The sequence below is a fragment of the Tasmannia lanceolata genome, unplaced genomic scaffold (assembly GCF_043159265.1).
Source record: "Tasmannia lanceolata isolate RefF3 unplaced genomic scaffold, GAP_Taslan_0.1 ptg000012l, whole genome shotgun sequence".
Classification (NCBI taxonomy): domain Eukaryota; kingdom Viridiplantae; phylum Streptophyta; class Magnoliopsida; order Canellales; family Winteraceae; genus Tasmannia; species Tasmannia lanceolata.
The window spans coordinates 3,977,310-3,995,765 of NW_027518689.1; the positions used below are offsets into that span (position 1 = coordinate 3,977,310).

Genomic DNA, 18,456 nt, shown 5'->3' on the forward strand with positions numbered 1-18,456 from the left:
ATGGAGATTTTTACAAAGAGTTTTTATATGGTGTAAGCCCTTATAGTCCCTTATTTTTCAAAAAGTATTGCACGGACCACATCATGGGACTATCCAAACCGTCCATAAGATGGAACACAACGTAAATAGGCTGTTCCCAAAAAATTATTTCCAGAGGATGATCCCAACCCTCCGATCTATAGAGGAACTGCATTTTATGGAAATCTCTATGATCGGAGGGCTAGGATTATCCTATGGAAATGATTTTTGGGGAAAAGCCTATTTACGTTGTGTTCCATCTTATGGACGGTTTGGATCATCCAATGATGTGGCCCGTACAACACTATTTGAAAAATAAGGGACTATCAAAGATTGAAACTGAAAAAAAGGAAATGAAATGAAACACTAAATACATGCCATGTATTATTCCTCGCGTGTCGTGTAACCATGGAGACTTTTCGTTTTATATCTCCACCCAACAAAAACATATAAATCCCCAAATCCACCCTAGAAATCAGAGAGAGAGAGAGAGAGAGAGAGAGAGAGAGAGAGAGAGAGAGAGCCATGGGGGGCCAAAAGCGGTTCTTCTACATCACATAGTGAGGGAAACCTCGGATGTGAAGCGATTGGCCGATTTCTACGAGGAGATTTTAGGGTTCGAGAGGATCGAAGCCCCCAAATGCGGAGAATTTGAGGTGATATGGCTCAATCTACCTTGTGTAATTTCCCTCCATCTGATCGAGAGAAACCCCCATTCGAAGCTTCCTGAAGGCCCTTGGAGCTTTTGGCTGCGATCACCAATCCGAAGAATCTCCCAAGAGGTCATCATCTCTCTTTCGCAGTCTCCAACTACGATTCCTTCGTTGAAACCCTAAAGGCAAGAAGCTTTCTACAGGGTTGATTTTTGTTATAGATTTGTCTAATTTGCACTTGGAGGTTCATGATAATAATCTCTGCTCACATCGACGATTATTGATGTTGATTTTGAATGTTTTCTTATGTTTAAAAATTCGTAACCCACTCGGTTCAAATGTGGATTGAGTTGAGTCAATTCGTCTGAGTCACGCAGAAAACTTCACGCTTTCATGCAAACATTATGTGCTTTTATTATTAAATTTCTATGAGCTAAAGATAGTCATTTCGAGAATGTTATAACCATTATTTGCAAATAATTGTAATTTACTTCAGAATCAAGTAGCAAAGATCTTTCGTATTAAACCTTTTCCTTCAAAAACCCCAACAAAACACCAAAGATGCACACTAAGAAGACTCCCAAAACCTATCTTCCTTATGTTAAAAAATTGCCCCAGTGAGGGTTACATTTGTCCCTATAATCCCTTTACATTGCTTCCCACTTTAAACCCTAATACTAATAAAAATAAAACGAAAACCCCTTGGAATAGTGATATGATCATATGAAGTATGAACCGTGCGTGAACAGTGAAGTGGGCCATCATTTATTCAAGTCACTTAAACTCTCTCCTTATGACTCATAACATAAAGGAAAAAAAGACGGTGATGTGGGCCTCCATTTATTCAAGTCACTTAAACTCTCTCCTTATGACTCATAACTTATGGGTCTATTCAGTTGCGCCACTTTGGACAGATTCCAGGTAGAAAAGGAAAGTCTTTTCTATCAAAACGCAATTTCCATGAGTTTTATTGCACATATTTTATGAGTTAGAAAATGATGTGGAATCCACTAATGGCTTAAGCCGCTGTTCCCTTTTCCTCGCTGAAAGGAAGAAAGACAGTGAAGTGGGCTCCCGCACTTAAACTCTCTCCCTATGACCATAGTTGTCAACCCGTGACTCGACTCGACTCGTGACTCGTAAGAACAAAAATTTAGTTGAAAAATATAATTATATATCAAAAGATGAAGCAAGTAAAAAAAAAACGCAATAGCACTTGGATAAAGCACTAAGCCAAAAATATAAATAACTATGCTTGTAACTTGCATGCAAAAAAATAACTAAGTTTTAAGTTCCAACTGTCAAGTTTTCAACCATCAAAACAAGAAAACCCAAGCCTAGCAACTCTACTCGACTTTCAGACTCTTTTTTTTTTCTAGTCGACTCCGAGCGACTCGTTCGTGTCACTAGATGAATCGGACGAGTCTTCAACATAGGTGACTCACCTATGTTGACTCGCCTCAAAAGCCCTGCGACTCGACTCAGTTTTTGACTCGTACAACTCGTAAGAGTTTGACAATGTGAGTCACGCATGCGACTCGACTCGACTCGGGAGTTGACTCGTACTACTTCTAAGAGTTTGACAACTATGCTTATGACTCATAACTTAAAGGAAAAAAAAAACATGGCATGGGGCCTATCACCTTAATTTATAACTGAATGAAAGACATAAATGAAAGTAGCAATTTTCACTTAACTAGAGACTTAAATAAACTACAAACCCATTTTCTATGATTTATATCAGAGTAATATGACTTATTCGATGATCCAAACGTACATGTAAATATTTTTTTAAAATATAATGGAACCCACTCCATTCGATGGTCCAAACCATTCGTTTATTGTGTCCCCAACATAAATTGGTTGTTCCCCAAATATCATCTCCACAGGATGATCCTAACCCTCCGATTATGAGAGGTTTCTATGAGGTGCCGTCCCTCTATAGATCGGAGGGTTAGGATCATTCTACAAAGACGTTTTTCGAGGCAAACCTATTTACACTGGGCCCAACAAATGGAAAGGTTTGAATCATCCTATGGGGTGAGTCCCACTGTAATTTTTTTAAAATATGTGCATGGACATGCGGACACCATCTAAAAACTTGATAATCAGGATCTCACTTTTTTGCAGGAGGTAGTACTCATCCCCTAAGTTTAACTTTCATTTTGTTTTTATTTTGATAAATTTAAATTTGGCTGAATTAGAAGTTATTTGCAGGAAAAAGGAATTGAGACTTTTGAGAAGACCCAACCTGATGGAAAGACCAAGCAAATTTTCTTCTTTGACCCAGATGGTTAGCTTTCATGACTTGGCAATTTTTGTGCATTTTGTAATTATAACTCTGAGATATATATGATTTCTATTGCATTATCCGTTAGCCTGTTATGCACCCAAGTAGCTCTCTCTCTCTCTCTCTAAGAGGCATCCAAGTACTCTTTTATTCACGATTTCCATTGTTTGAAGAAAAATTACTGTTAATAAGGGTGATTAATGTACATAAAATTTCATACATATGCATCAACTCTTCTTCCGGATTGGGTGAGTGAAGATGTTTTTTATTGACCTACGAAGCTTTTCAAGTTTGATTGGAAGGGTAAGGGACAAGAGTTGGTCAATAATGATTGACCAGGCGGGTTAACTTTGAGATACAATTGAGTTAGCAAAGTAACGGAATTATAAAGTTTTCAGTTTTCACAGATCATAATAAGCAAATGGACGAGGAATAGTTATGGGAACATGCATTAATTAGACTGATCATGCAAGTTTAAAGAGGTGATCATTAGTTGAAAAATCCAAGGCATTCTTGTTGATGTTAACAGGCACATAAGAACAATTAGACATGCAAAGTTGATGAAATTGTACTTGAACTCCTTTGGAACTCGTTCTTTGACAGTCCACGTTCTTTTGGACAAAGCCACACCCATTGTTGCTTGGAGACCTCTATACCCGGGCAGGGTTACTCTATTTTTAAATATTTTTATCTCGTATGATTAGCCCTTGATTTTTAGTCATGCAATATGCTTAACTCCACTAGGCATATTATGCATCTTCGGTTTCCAAATGCATGCTCCTTGTTTTTTTTTTTTTTGAGAAGACACTGAATTTATCATAAAAAAAGAACAAAATTGCATAGGGAGCAAAGGTTTCTCCTCATAACTTATCTCTCTATTCACTCTTGATTTAGCCATTCTATTTGCCAAATCATCTGCAGTCTTAGGAAACGAAGAAAAGGAGATTGGAGTATCTGTGCATAAATTTGCAACTTCATCAGTGTAGTTGGCAAACCTCCACGGTTTGCCCAATTATCTCGTATGCCCAATTATCTCGTTTGATAGTTCACCCTCAATAGTCAGGTTACCAGCCATATTCCTCTTAAATATCTTCAAACCCGTGAGAAGAGCTCTAATCTGTGCTTCCTTTGAATCGGATCTATCTACCAATCAGATCTGCAAACAACCAAAGCACATTGCCATCAACATCACTAAAAACTCCACTGATACCAGTGTTTAAGATTTCGGACTTGTGCATCAACTCATCCACTATTCTAGGTGAGTGGTTGACACAGGAAGCCCTTCGAGTTTGAGTGGCAGGGTAATGACCAAAACAAATCACTTGTTCAATATAATCTTATGAATTACAATCCCATATTACATGTTCACCTTCAACAATTAGATTGAACATGTAAAAAATTGCAATTTGTTTTGGCAGGTATGCTCGGGTTAGGCAAGCTCCCAACCAGATTTATCAAATAGAAATCAGAGATTACCATCTTTGGTATTCGAAGCTATTACAATCATTAGAAATTATGAAAAATCATGAGGTAGAATAGAGATGGTTAGAGGAGCTATCAATATGATAGAATTGTTCAACTCTATCAGAGATTACCATACTCCAGTGTTCAATTCAAATCTGAATTTATTCACAAGTCACGACATTACACTGCTATCGTATCAATGAAGAATAGATGTGCAAATTTTGCAGTCTATGCTTGGTATGAACAATCCCATCTCATCTCCTTCCAATCTGTATGGTTAAACTTGGTTTAAACCCATTAATAATCATGAAGGGCGAAGAAGGTAACCGACATGAAGGAAAGTGAGAGTTTCGGCATATCAGAAAATAACAAATCAGGTTGAAAACAAGGACAGATCCCTTCCTGGAGATTGGAAGTGCCCTCAATGTCGATATTGCAATTTTAAAAGATGAACCGGATGCCACCATTGTGCTTTTAGAGATGGCAGTGGAATGGGGATTGGACATGAAAAGTTCGTGAGAGAAGAGCCTCCCCTGACTAGATCTCGCTAGGGAACAAAGCTTTTAAACAAATGGCTGGAGGTGAGTTTAGCAGAAGTGGTGGTAGAAGGAGATTAATATCTGTTGGTCAATGTTATCGGGGACAAGGTTGAAGACTCAAAATTCTGAAATCCGGCCTGGTAGGGGAGAGTCTCGGAGGGTTGGTGTCAAGCCAGAAATGGGCGAAATGAAATTGGAAAATTTTCCTGCCTGTTGCACCAAAGAGAGGATCAGTAGCAACTAAGTACTCTTCAGAATCAACAGATCAGGGTGTTATGCTCTTGGATATATGTTGGACTGACTGGCCCCACGGACCCCAACTTTGAACACAGTTGCAAGGACAAGTTGGGTCTGATTCTATGGAATACTCTCTGCGAGTGGGCAAGATCTGCGATGGAGGCGTTGGGGAAGTTATTTGGACGAGTAATGGAAGTGGAAATGGAGGGCAAAGAAGGGAATAATTTCGAGTATTCCAGAGCTCGAAATATATCATCGATTTGGAATTTCCTCAAGGTATCAGTTAGATTGAAGGTGGAGGATAGATGGTACCCTATTGAACTCTGGGAAGTTCAGGGATGACCTTCGAATTTTTGCTGAAAATCCCAGGTATAAGAAAACTTGCCTTCCTATTGAGCTCAACCTACCAATAGACTTGCTGCTTTCCTTAAATTGCCTGCACAATACATTTCAAGTCCCTTTTAATGAATTTGTCAGCAATGCTATGCTATTAGCTGCCCTAGGTCTCTCTAGTAGCCCATTATTGGACTGATGACCAATTGGAACTGAAATAGCTTCCTATTGCCTGCTCTGAGAATTTATAAGAGCGCTGCCCACTCTAGTCCGATAGCTATCAGTGAGCAAAGCCAGCTTACTCCAATGTTTAAGGAAGCTTCCATATAACCTACATCGTAAATCTTTTTTTTTTGTTTTTTGAAATATAACAGAATTTATTGCATAAGAAATATACAACCTAATTCAGAAAACTCAATTCTAAAGGGGCAAGGTGTCTCTAAGTAGAACAAAGCAATTACAAGGAAACCATCCCTATCTAGAGATCCTTCGTCGAGCCTTTAATTGGAATGGAGTTGCCAATCACTAATTCTTCCCTTTCCTCCCCTTCTTTAGCCAGTTTGTCCACTAGTCTTAGTTGTGAATTTCGTTTCATTCGTCGTTTCATTTGGCGTTTTGGTGCACTACAAAGTCCAATTTTTTAATAGTTAAAAATATGAAAAAATCCAAAAATATCAAAAATTATTAAAGAATATAAGAAATAATTAAATGAACCAAATATGTAAAATAAAAACTCTTCATTAGTCAAAAAATTAGGCCACGTTTGGATACCAAAAAGATTTAGATTTGGATTTAGTTGATATTTTGACCTGGATCAGATCCTTAGATTTCCAAATCAGCTAAAGCAGTGCAAAAAATTCCGATTTTCAAATCTGTTCTGCGAGACATATTTGGAAATCAATATTTGTGGCAACTTCCTTCACCATCGCTGCTCCTCTACGTTGCTCCGGCAACAGCGAGACATCCCTCTCTCTCTCTCTCTCTCTCTTAAAACATGATCATGACGATGATTGATGTGTTTTGTATCCAAAACTCAAATCCAAATCAAAATACAAATGCATGAGCTATCCAAACGGGCCCTTAAGGAATTTAGATCAGTTTAGCGGCCTCAATGGAACCTAATGCTTCAGAAATTCGATCTTTTAGATGCAGAAGGGTGGAACTAGTTGATTGCTCTGTTTGGAAAAACACGTGAAATGAAGTACAAACTCTTAGGTATAATGGGACCAAAGCATCCATCGAAGATCCTAATCTAAGTGAGCTTGTTAAACGGGAAGTTAAGAGGCAATGGAAGCAACTTAAAGAGGATTCTCAAAAGAATGTGGAGGAGCTTTTTTCTTTCACAGGATCTAGAAATATCAAGGACATATTTGTACCAGCATACAAACTACAGTTTTTTAAGGATAAATTGAAATACGAAGACCGCGTGCGTCGAATTGGTTGGGAGGCGGACCGAATACTCTGCATCTGTAGGCTTGAGGAACTGATTGCTATTCTGGAGGATCCGATGGAAGAAGTCCCCACACCGGATTTCGCGATTGTCTTCTTCTACAAGGAAAAGTTGCTGCAGGATAGTGTTGAATTCTTCCTCAGTAAATTAAGGAAGTGTTCCTAGCTTTGGTCTGTTGGGGTAAATCTGCAGTTAGGTTTTGGGGAATTTTAGTTTTGGATTCTCTGAACACGAACGGCATTTTTTTGGGATGAATTTATAGTATTTAAGAAGTGAGTTCTTAGTTTCGTTAGAAAAAAGAGAAAAAGAAAAATGAGGTAGCTTAGATTGGTGAATCGGTGGAATGGAAGGAAGCAATCGGCCCATATAATGTTAAATTTCAGGTGCGCTAAGGATAGTAGAAGATCCTAAATAGCTTGAGAGACCATGGTCTTTCGCTTGTCGAGGCACGGATGCCTAGAAATCTTTTACTTGGGCACGTGGCTATGAGATGCGAAGGTGGAAGGAATGAGTTGTATAGGGGTTTTACTTGGAGGATTGAGTGAAGAAAGATAAGGGCTATAAGAAGGAGCAATGGCAGTACATGACAAAATTTTTGGACGAGGGCTACAAAGTATTTTGTGGATAATGTGTAATGTACGGTCTGTTCATGATGTGGAATAGAAAGCAAGGACCTATACGGTCTTTAGTTTGTGGCTCAGGGTATGCCCTAGCCAGCCTTATTGATATTATGTAATGTGAAGGGGACCCCTGGTCCCCAATGTAACTTTCATGGTATCAATGAAAATATGTCAATTTAAAAAAATATATATATAAATAAATTTACTGCAATACATAAAAATATAGAAAATAAAAAATTACTAAAAATTGGAACAACAGGGTCCTCTTCTATAACCCAATCCATCATAACATCAAGGTTGTAAAGATCCAACATTTACTTATAGGAAAATTACATCATATGAAATGCAACCAGCCTGACAAGATGAAAAAAAAATTTAGAGACCAAATTATGAGATTTTTTTACCAGATTTATGTGATTTAATAATGTCTTGATATGATAGAATTTATGAATTTTTAAAATTTGAAAAATACCCCATCATTTTGAAAGCTAAGCTTTTGACCTAGCCTGATTTTTTTTTGAATTTTGTAATAGAACGGGAAAGTTGACTTTTTATCCTTATAGAAAGGTTGACTTTTTATCCTTTTAGAATTGGGTCATAGAAACTTTTTTTAATAAATCCAAATGGGGGGGGTATTCCCTTATTCACATGTAAATCTAAGTTACTTAAGTGACTTTACATGAACATACTAATAAGAGGAAAGAAGATGAGAAGAGAACTTATAAGAGACAAGAAGAAGAGAAGAAAAGACAACTAAAATGGGGTGTTTTGGACGAAATGGACCCAAACAGACTAAAATTCTGAACGAAACGGAATTTGGAGTTGTTTCGTTCTGGTTTTCCTGCCGAAATGAAATGAAGTTTATAATGGAGCCACTACATTTGTAGACCTCAACTTATGCAGTAATTGTGTATTTAATTTAAAACCGCGATCAAGAATTTCTACAATAAATCCACCTAATTTCCTAGTCCCTGCTGATTTTTTAATCCCTTAGGCAATAACTGATGTAGTATGGGAAGGAGAAATAAAAGAAGAAGAAGAAGAAGAAGAAGAAGAAGAAGAAGAGAAGATAAAGAGTAGAAAAGAAGAAATTAGGGAGAAGTAGAAGAACTCAAGTAGGGGAAAGAAATCTCACTCAATTAATCAATAATTCATCAAAGGTTTACAATAAAGCTGTAAAGAGGCCTATAAATAGGCAATTAACAACCTAAAAGATAGAAACCTACTACAATAAGAATTCCTAAAAGACTAAACTTCCTAATTCTAAATAACATGGAAAATAATAGCCTAAAAACTAAATAACATGAAAAATAAATGCCTAGAAATCCTAATGGGCAAATATGCCACTTATTGGCCTATTATCTGCATCATTCTCCCCCACTTGAAAAAAAGTCGACCTCGAGTTCTAGTCCTCCTGGATCAAATATGTATACTATCCAATCAAGCAGTAGGAGTCGTAATCCTTCGTACTCTGGAATGCTGTACAATGTTCGTGATGACAGTGAAAATGGTATGGAACGCGAGCGTAGTAATACATAAGAAATCATCCATGCAGAAGCATAAAGACGCAAACCTTTCCTGAGAATTAATGAAGCTGGAAAAATGGCAACATACTCCTCCTGGATCGGTGGGATCGGCATAACAACTATGGGGAGTACCAATCCATGACCATCTTCAATAAAGATATAACCTGCTGGTATCAAATCCGGCTCAAAGGAATCAGCAAGAAAACCATCTACTAGAACTGTATCAGGCTCAGTGATGTTAGGTTGACAATCCTTCTGATGATCAGCATGCACACTGAAATCCTTGGTCTCAATCTCCACAATCATCTCGATCGGGATATCTACTGGAGAAGCAATGATGTCACTTTGCTATGTAATGATATGGAATCAGTATCCTCAATGAACTGCTCGTGCTTTGCATGATCTGGCAATGCCTCAATAGTCAAGTCACTCGTCTCTGACTCTTGACGGTGCTCAATCGATTCTGTCAATGGATCAGCCTCACATGGCTCGGTCACAATATCTGCTTCTACTGTGGAAGTGTCAAGATCTCTATTTAGATGCTCGGCAATCGGCCCTGTGGAAATCTCAGAATCGTCATGCTCATTGTCGTCGGCCTCATCAGTCACTGTACTCTGTGGCTCTATATCTAACATAATCAGAGGCTCAACAACTATAATGGTCTCATCCACAATGCCAGCTGGATCATCATGCGGCTCTGCAGTAGTGGTAGCAAATTCCTTCTCATGCATGTAATGCTCCAATTATCTGTTTTCTGCTTCAATTTCGGCCTCTTGTGCACGATGGGCTACGACGTCTCGTTCACGACGAACTGCGACTTCACGTTCACGACGAGCTGCCTCCTCGCGTATCAACCTCACCTCGTAGAGATAAAGAGGCCCTGACGCATAAGCTCTCAGAAAATTATGACGGACATCCTCTCATCGACTGTATGGAGGTTCGCCTAAGATACGGCCCTTTGTCACCATGTGTGTCTAAAGTGACTGAGCTTGTCCTCTTATAGTTTTTCGGAGTCGGTAGATGGGTGCGCGTTCATCGTAATCGTAGTACACCTAATATGCGTCCAAAGCATAGATCCACCGTAGATATGCATCCTCATAATAACTATAGTGAGTGTGGCCTTGCCAATAGCTTTTGTCGTACCCATAAAAAAATGGAACAAATGGTGGAGCCATAAAAATCGGTATCGAAAAATGAAATCAGCTGTCTGATCTGTCTGTCATGTCGAAAGGAAGACACTGCTTTTTGCGGATCTCAGATCGGAGTCCCTGATGGCTCGGATTTGCGATATAGGACCAAAACGGACGGACGCCCAAAGTTGGTTGTTGTAGCGCTTGCACTGATTGTTGACTGCTTAAAGTAGACTTGATATATGCGAAAAGTTGTCACGAACAACTTTCGTGTTGAAGGCGAACCCCAATTTTGAGCAGAAAAGGCCCGAGTGAAGAGAGAGAAAGTGAGATGGGGTAGAGAGAAAGTAGAGAATGAGGGAGAAATAGAGAATTTCTCTTACTTTTTCTTTGTAATTTTTTATGATTCGGCTGAAACAAGGGGCTGTTTTTTGAGGGGTTTTTTCAAACTGGAAACAAGGCCAACAAAGGTGATGGGTTTAGGTTGCAGATGGGGTTTTAGGGCTGGTTTTAAGTGGTTTATGACAACAGATTTTGTGGGTATTTCTGGATAGATTTCGGGGAAGCTTTCCGAGCTTGGTTCTCAGACTTTGGTACTGCGCTCGGATCTTGATCACAGTTGTTGATCGTCTTTCAGAGACTTAGATCCTTCGCCGGAAGAAATTGTCAGAAACTCTTGGATCTTTTGCTCTGATACTAAATTGATGTAGTCTAGGAAGGAGGAATAGAAGAAGAGGAAGAAAGAAGAAGAAGAAGAAGAAGAGAAGATTAAGAGTAGAAAAGAAGAAATTAGGGAGAAGTAGAAGAAGAACTCAAGTAGGGGAAAGAAATCTCACTCAATTAATCAATAATTCATCAAAGGTTTACAATAAAGCTGTAAAGAGGCCTATAAATAGGCAATTAACAACCTAAAAGATAAAAACCTACTAAAATAAGAATTCCTAAAAGACTAAACTTCCTAATTCTAAATAACATGGAAAATAAAAGCCTAAAAACTAAATAACATGGAAAATAAATGCCTAGAAATCCTAACGGGCAAATATGCCACTTATTGGCCTATTATCTGCATCAATAACATTTGAGTAGTCACCTTCAATGATTAAGAGGCCACTAAGACAAGACCTAAACAATCTCAATCCACAAAAAAGAGCTTTTGCTTCCGCCTCGTTGGAGTCACACTCGTTTGTTGGGCCGAAAAAGTTAAAAATAAAAAGGCCCATTTGAGTCACGGAGATATAACGCCAACATCTGCGCATGAGCTAACTTGTCTATAGAACTCCCATCAAGTTAAAATTATCCATCCAATAAGGGAGGTAGCCATTTCAGAAGAAGTGTTCTACTTTTCCAACTTTTTCCGTATCTTCCTAAAGGACCTTGATCCCAATGTAGAATAATGTTGAAATACCCATGAAAGGCCGAAGCAACTAATAATGGAGCCCAAAAGCTGATGAAAGAAAGAGCAATGTACCATAGGATGATCTAAAGAATCCTCGCCAAGGATGCATCAACTAGCAAGACTTTCTCCTTTTTCTGAGCTAGTTACATGTGCGAATCTTTTTTGTGGCCACCATCCAAGCAAAGGCCATCACCCGTGAAGGAGTGATTGTTTTCTACACTAGAGCCTTGTGAAACATGCTCCTCTGATTTTCTCATGGATCATACTGTGAAAAAATAGCGAACAGAGAAAGGGCCTCAAGTGTTCGGTATCTACACTCTTTTATCGAATGGATTCATGGGGGAAAGATAAGATAAGATGAGTCAAGGAGACCAAGTAAATATGCAAGGCTACCTATTTTGCTGTCCTTTAGGCTGTTATGTCTAAGCCTAATGACCCATTCTAGTATCCCACCCTCTCCTCTCAATTTAATCACATTCTATCTTCCCTTTATCCTTAGCTTAAAGATATAGATCTGGAAATGCATGGAATAATGAGGACTTACCTATCCAAAGATCTACCTAGAATCTGGTACCCTCTCCTATTCCCATCCTAAACCTAAAAGACTCAAAAAGAGACCTAGGACCACAAATGTACCTCCATGCACCCGAACCTTTAGCTAAAGGTTGCTTCCGACTCTCCCAACCTCCATAATCATTTGCCAAGTAAGTTTTGCTTTGAATTCTTAGCCTACCGATTCCATTGCCTTCATGTACATTGTAGATCGTTGGAATCCGCAAAGATTCATTGATGCCAAAGGTTCCAAAAGATTAGTCTCCCTGTCTGGGTGAAATCTTTTTTCTGGTATTTTTCTAACCGTATTTACTTATATACTTGAAAATTATAGACTTTGTCACCTCTGAGGATTCCTTGTGATTAGAAAAAGGCATAGGTGTTCTGAGCATTCCAAATGCCAGGCTATAAGGGAAGCTTAGCATATGCCACAGTGCCTGTAGAGTGTAGACAACCTTTGCCCACATGCGTTTAGTGAAGAAATCAGGGAATCAGTCAGTAGGTACTAGTCCATTCCACACACTATCTAATGACCCCATTGAAAACTTCTCTTGCCTGTCCACATTAAACTCGTGTATTATTCATTGATTTATCTTTCTCGAGTCTAAAGGACAGGAATAACTGAATAAAAGTAGTCTTACCATTTAAAAAAAAAAAAACTGAATACATGTAGTGATATAGTCACAAAGGGAGCTCAATTATAAGTAATAACTGGCGGAAGAATTGAATCTTGGTGGCACACTGAAGCCCACTTGCTGATTTGATTTCCCAACATGAATGAAATCCATCGTCCTGAATTCCTGATACTGGTGCTGAGGGAGAAGTTGGTAAAGTGCTTTTGCTAGTGAAGTCTCCACACTTATCTGGGGTGCATCCAAGTGCATTTAGCTTTGCACATTCTATTGTGAATTTAAGCATTTGTGATGATTTGCAGCTTCAGTTCATCCCATTGTGGATGCCTTCCTGTTATGTGCTCTTCTACATGAGTATCCTATCCTTAGGGTGCGTTCTTTAACCATTCTTGTGTTTCTCATTCTGGAATTTAGAATCAATTCTTATTCTTTGGAGTGTTTCGGGAATGAGAATTGCGTTTCTTAACTCATTAGTGAGAATCACTTTTTCTATTTTTTTTAATAGAACTGTGTTTCTCCATAATAAAGAAAAATGGGTTCGTGGGATATATAATAGATCCCAAATTTCTTTCCAATTTTCCTTACGCACAAGATTACCCATTTTCAAAACTTGTAGGGTAACATCTGACTACTAGATTCAGTCCAGTTTCTTTGTATTTCTTGAGACAGAAGAATCTCAATTTTTCCAAGAGCCTTATGTATCTGATTAGAAATTAGAAATTGTATTTTTGTGTTATTGGCATAAATCTTATGATCTGCAGCGTTTTCTTTCACCTCACCAACATGATACCTTAGTGCAATTGGTTATTGACAAATTAGGTAAAAATGAAAACTCATGTTTTCTTTTTTCATAAGATTTTATGGACTGGTATTTATAATAACATAAACTTTCAAAGTCCACATCTCTATCTGTGACAATAGAAGGCATGCCTTGGGACAACCATCACAGCTAGTGAACAATTCAATTCTCACTGATGTCCTGGTGTCCTGCTAATTCATGTCTTTTCTTTATAGGCTTGGCTGAAATATCTTCGATTCTTTTAGATGGCCTCACTGCAAACCTCTGAAAAGCAGGACTATTTGCAATGCCATTAACGGCTAATCTAGTACCCTATTCATGAACCTTCCCTCTCCCGCTATAACCCTTTTGTTCATTGCAGAATCTTTGGGCTTTCTCAGATCATACAACAAGTTACAAAGAATCGAATAAGAGGAAAAACGAGAGAAAAGCCTTGAAAACCCTAAAAAGCTAAAAAGCGCTAGAAAGAGAAAACCCTTGGCGCTTCCTCCCTCTTTCCCTGAATCTTCTTTTTGGCTCTTCCTCCCTCTTCTTCCCCTACATCTTCTTTGGAGTTTGGATTCTTCTATCCGTCTTTTCGAGCTTCTTCTTCTCCAGTTTTGCTGAAATTAGGGAAATTTGACAGCCTTTGGAAGATGTGCTTCGTTCCCGAATCTTTGAAACAGCAAAAGCGATTGATGGGCAAATTTCTTCTCCTCCATTCCTTCCCAGTTTTTCCCCTCATATGTTGATTGAAACAGCAAAAGGATACTTTCTTCCTTCGTTTCTAGAAAGCCTAGAAGACAGACAAGAAGGAATCAGATGGCATTATTTTGGGTCCAAAGAGGACCAAATCAGAACACACAGAAGAAGTAATTAGATGACAAAGCGTGAGAGATGGGGCTGGTTTTGTTGAGAGCTCGATAGATCACTTTTTTCACTACTTCTGCCCTTCTTGATGAAGATCGGGGTTTGAGATTTGGATCTGTGAGCCGAGGAGAGATTGGTAGAGAAGGGAGATGAAGACGATTGAGTTGAATCCCTAAAGCCTCGTTCATTGCCGTGGAGAGAGGGGAGACTGTGAAGAGCTTGGGGAGAAGAGAAAACGTGAAGATCTAAGAGAGAGAGAGAGAGAGAGAGAGAGAGAGAGAGAACGTGAAGTAGTTGGGGGGACGTGAGAGCTATCCCGAGGAATCGTTTCCAATCTCGTGGAGCGATAAATTGTCGCTCCAAAGGATAAAGCCAAAAAATTAGGACGGTTTCTTCAGAATGGTTGCATAAAGTAGAAAAGAACGAGATTCTTGATAAAGATTATTCCCATGGAGCGAAAAAGGTGAGAATTCCTTCCGAAAAAACGTTAAAGAACACGCCCTTAATTGTTCATTTGTTCCCGGCCCTGTAAATTATGGTTTACATGTGGCATAGTCTCTGGGGCCCACCTGAAACTTGATCTGCTGACTACTAACCACTTGCAGAGCTCGACTGATTATCATTTCATGCTGTGTAAACACTCTTTTATGCTTAGGGAAGATAATGTTTATGTAGGTGAATTTGATAAGTGGTTTACTGGTTATGGCATTTCCTCTTTTATGATGGAGAACATTGAAACCCTGATATTGTGTGCAGGTAATGGCTTGGAAGTGGGGAGCTGGGATGGCCCAAAACAATGAAAGGAACTTTGAATGTATGTGTAGACACCCCATTTTGACTAAGCCCTAAATCTTCCCGGCTCGTGCCAAATCCATCTGAATCTCAGCATTAGGGTCCCAAACATCACCCTAGGCTGGATTCGGGTCTCTTTTAACCCACTGCAAAATTTCATCATGATCTGAGCGCGTTTGCCCAGCAAACGGGCTGGATTGGTGTGTGTAGTGTAATGGGGGGTGGCCCACTAGGTTTTCATTTTACCTTAAAAAACCTTGTATTTTAGGGAAAATTCAAGTTATCCAAAGACCCTAAGTACCCATGAATACATTTTTGGAAACCTTAAGACCCCAGAAAAATCCATGCAAAATTCCAGAAAGATCCGACGAAAAAATTCGAAAAAGACAAGCGGAGTTAGTGCAGTTATCAAGCAAGGGGGTGATTTAGCCAGTCAGAGTCGCGCATTTGTGCGCTTATCAATTAGGGTGTGGATATCGGTTCGAAAAAAATGCCTATAAATAGCCCATTAACCCTCATTTAAAAAAAATAAAAATCGCTCAGATCCGAGAGAGAAAGCTTTTTCTCAAAAAAAAAATCTAAACCCTCTTTTTCTCAGCTTACCTTCATCTCCTCCGGTCGATCATCGGTCGGACTCCGGCCAAGCTTCAACCGATCAACTCTTCATCTCCATTTAGATTTCCATTTTCTGGCAGATTTGAGATCCGACGAACTTCATCTTCTCCGGTTGATCATCTCATATTCTCCGGCGAGCTACTCTTATTTTTCCAATCAAATTCCTTCTTCTCCGATCATATTCCCGTCGGATTCCGGTTAAATTTTGGCCGAAATTTGTCTCCTCTATTTTTTTTTCCTTTTGTCTTGAATTCGTTTTTCTGAAACCCTAGCTATATTTTCTTCTTCTCTGATCTAGTGTTTTGTCGGACTTCAATCAATTTCTGACCGTTGTATGCAAATCTCACAAATAAATCTTGCTTTTTCTTTTTTCCCCGATCGTCATCTCCGATCACCGGAGCTCCATTCATCTGATCCGAACCTCTCCGATCATCCTCATTTTTTCCACCGCTCAGCCACTTCAAATCTCTATCTTCATTCCATTTAAACCCTATTTTCGGCCTTGAGATTTTAGATCCAATCTCAGTAGCTTTAGATTCACATTCCTTTTGTTAAATATAACATCGATCCTCATTTTTTCCGCCAAAATATTAGCCAGATACCGATCTGGTTTGGATCTTTGGATCTGTGTATGTTGTTGGCTTAGATCTGAAAGATCTGAAGCTAAAAAAAAATAATCAAGAGTACTGGTAAGGGATAGAAGAGTGCAAGGGCAGCAATAGCAAAAATAGAGATCAACTTCTTCTTTTTCTCATTTGAAAGGTAAGTCTCCTAACATTTTCATCTTTTCCACTGGTGCTTGCATGATATCGTTATCTACATTATCTATTTGATTGTATAGCTTGATCTGAGGATTTGCATAAGAAGATGGGTTTTTTTTATTTCTATTATTATTAAAATCTGCCCTCCTGAATTTTCTTGATCTGAAATTTGTACTCTGTTTGTAGTTAAGGAAAGATTATTAATTCTTAATGTTTGATCTGAAATCCTTTGAGAGTCCATTGACACAATGCATATGTTGGTGGCTTAACCTTAAGGTCTTATATAGTATATGTCTGCATGATTTGGGATCACTGGAATAGGTTCGTAAAAAATTCATGTCATGATGAGAAGAGAAGAGATGGTTGTCTTGGGTTGAATTGTAAGAATGTGGATGGGATAGTAATGTTACAATGGTTTATAAATCATATGAAGTTAGTTAATCCTTTGTCCCAGCTGAATGAAGTTTTAATTGTAGGAGATAAGGCAGATCTTGTGGTTATATGAGCTGTCATCTTCAATGAATAGTAAGAATATTTACTTAATGCTTGTCATCCAAACATTTGTCAGAGTGAAAGTGTAGTAGTACAGATATCAGCACATTCAATTACATTTGATACTTCTGTTCATATTCTGTGTTGATGGTTCAACCCATATCATTTGCAGATCAGTTCAGATTTCGTAATTATACAAAACCAATTAATCTATTTTTGTATTTCATCTCAGACATGGCTGTGTGTATAAATATATTTCTTAAATAAATGGGTATGACTGTGTTGATATATATGGGTTTATGTTTGTATATGCGAAAATGTTTAATGATATATGTATATGTGTGGCTCATTTATCACAGTTCAAGCCTTCATTTAGTCCCTTTATTTTTAGCATGGTCCAGCTGTGTTTACACTATAATATAATTTGGTGTTGTGTTAGCTTTGCCGAGTAAGTCAGGTTGGGTCAAGTTAATTATATTTAGCTAATGGTACATTATATGTTGAGGCACTATTAGTACAATATTCCATCATGTATATTGTTTTATCTTACCTGCTCATTTTTATTTACAAATGATATTAGTACTATCATAATTGGTATATACCTACTTATTCTTCAACCTTATATGCATACAAGAAGTCTAGCTTTGTCATTAGAATTTATAAATTCCTTGTTGTGTACACCTAATCTGCTACTGTTCATTCACATAAAGCATATTAATCTGTTTATCTTGTTTATGGTTTTGATTAATTCATGAGGGATATGTCCGAAATTGTTAAATGGTTAGAAGAATGTTACTTGTTTTTTAAGCTTTTAAAATGTTTATAGAATCCTTGTGAGAGACAGGTTTTTGTCTCATTTACAGAGGCCCCTTTTAAAGAGGCTTGCTTAGCCTCATTTAGTAGAGCATCTTCATAAGTGAAAGACTAACTTAGTCTTGTGTTAGTTGCCTCTTTCATTTTTATTGCAAGGGCGATGAAGGCGATAGCCTAAGCCCACCCTTAGAGGGATTTATTGGATTATGATAATACCCTCTCCCCTCTTCTTTCCTCTTATTTAATTTTGAGTTAGATTCTGAAGATAAATGGATTGTTCAGGTGAGATTATATCAAAGTTCATTATACTCATTCATTTTTATTTAAATAAATTGTTAATAGGAAGAAGGAGATCAGATGACTACTCTATTCGATATTATCGACATGAGTACTGTCTGATCTCAAGGCGGGATTAGAAATATTATCATGTGTATTTGATATCAGATGATTACTTTGGCATCATCTGATTTCATTGGAGTCCCCGTATTGGGGTTT

General features: G+C 38.2%; 1 pseudogene; it reads left to right on the forward strand.

Annotated features, from left to right (window-relative positions):
• Positions 1–392: 392 nt before the first annotated feature.
• Positions 393–15,307, forward strand: LOC143888357 (uncharacterized; annotated as a pseudogene).
• Positions 15,308–18,456: the final 3,149 nt, after the last annotated feature.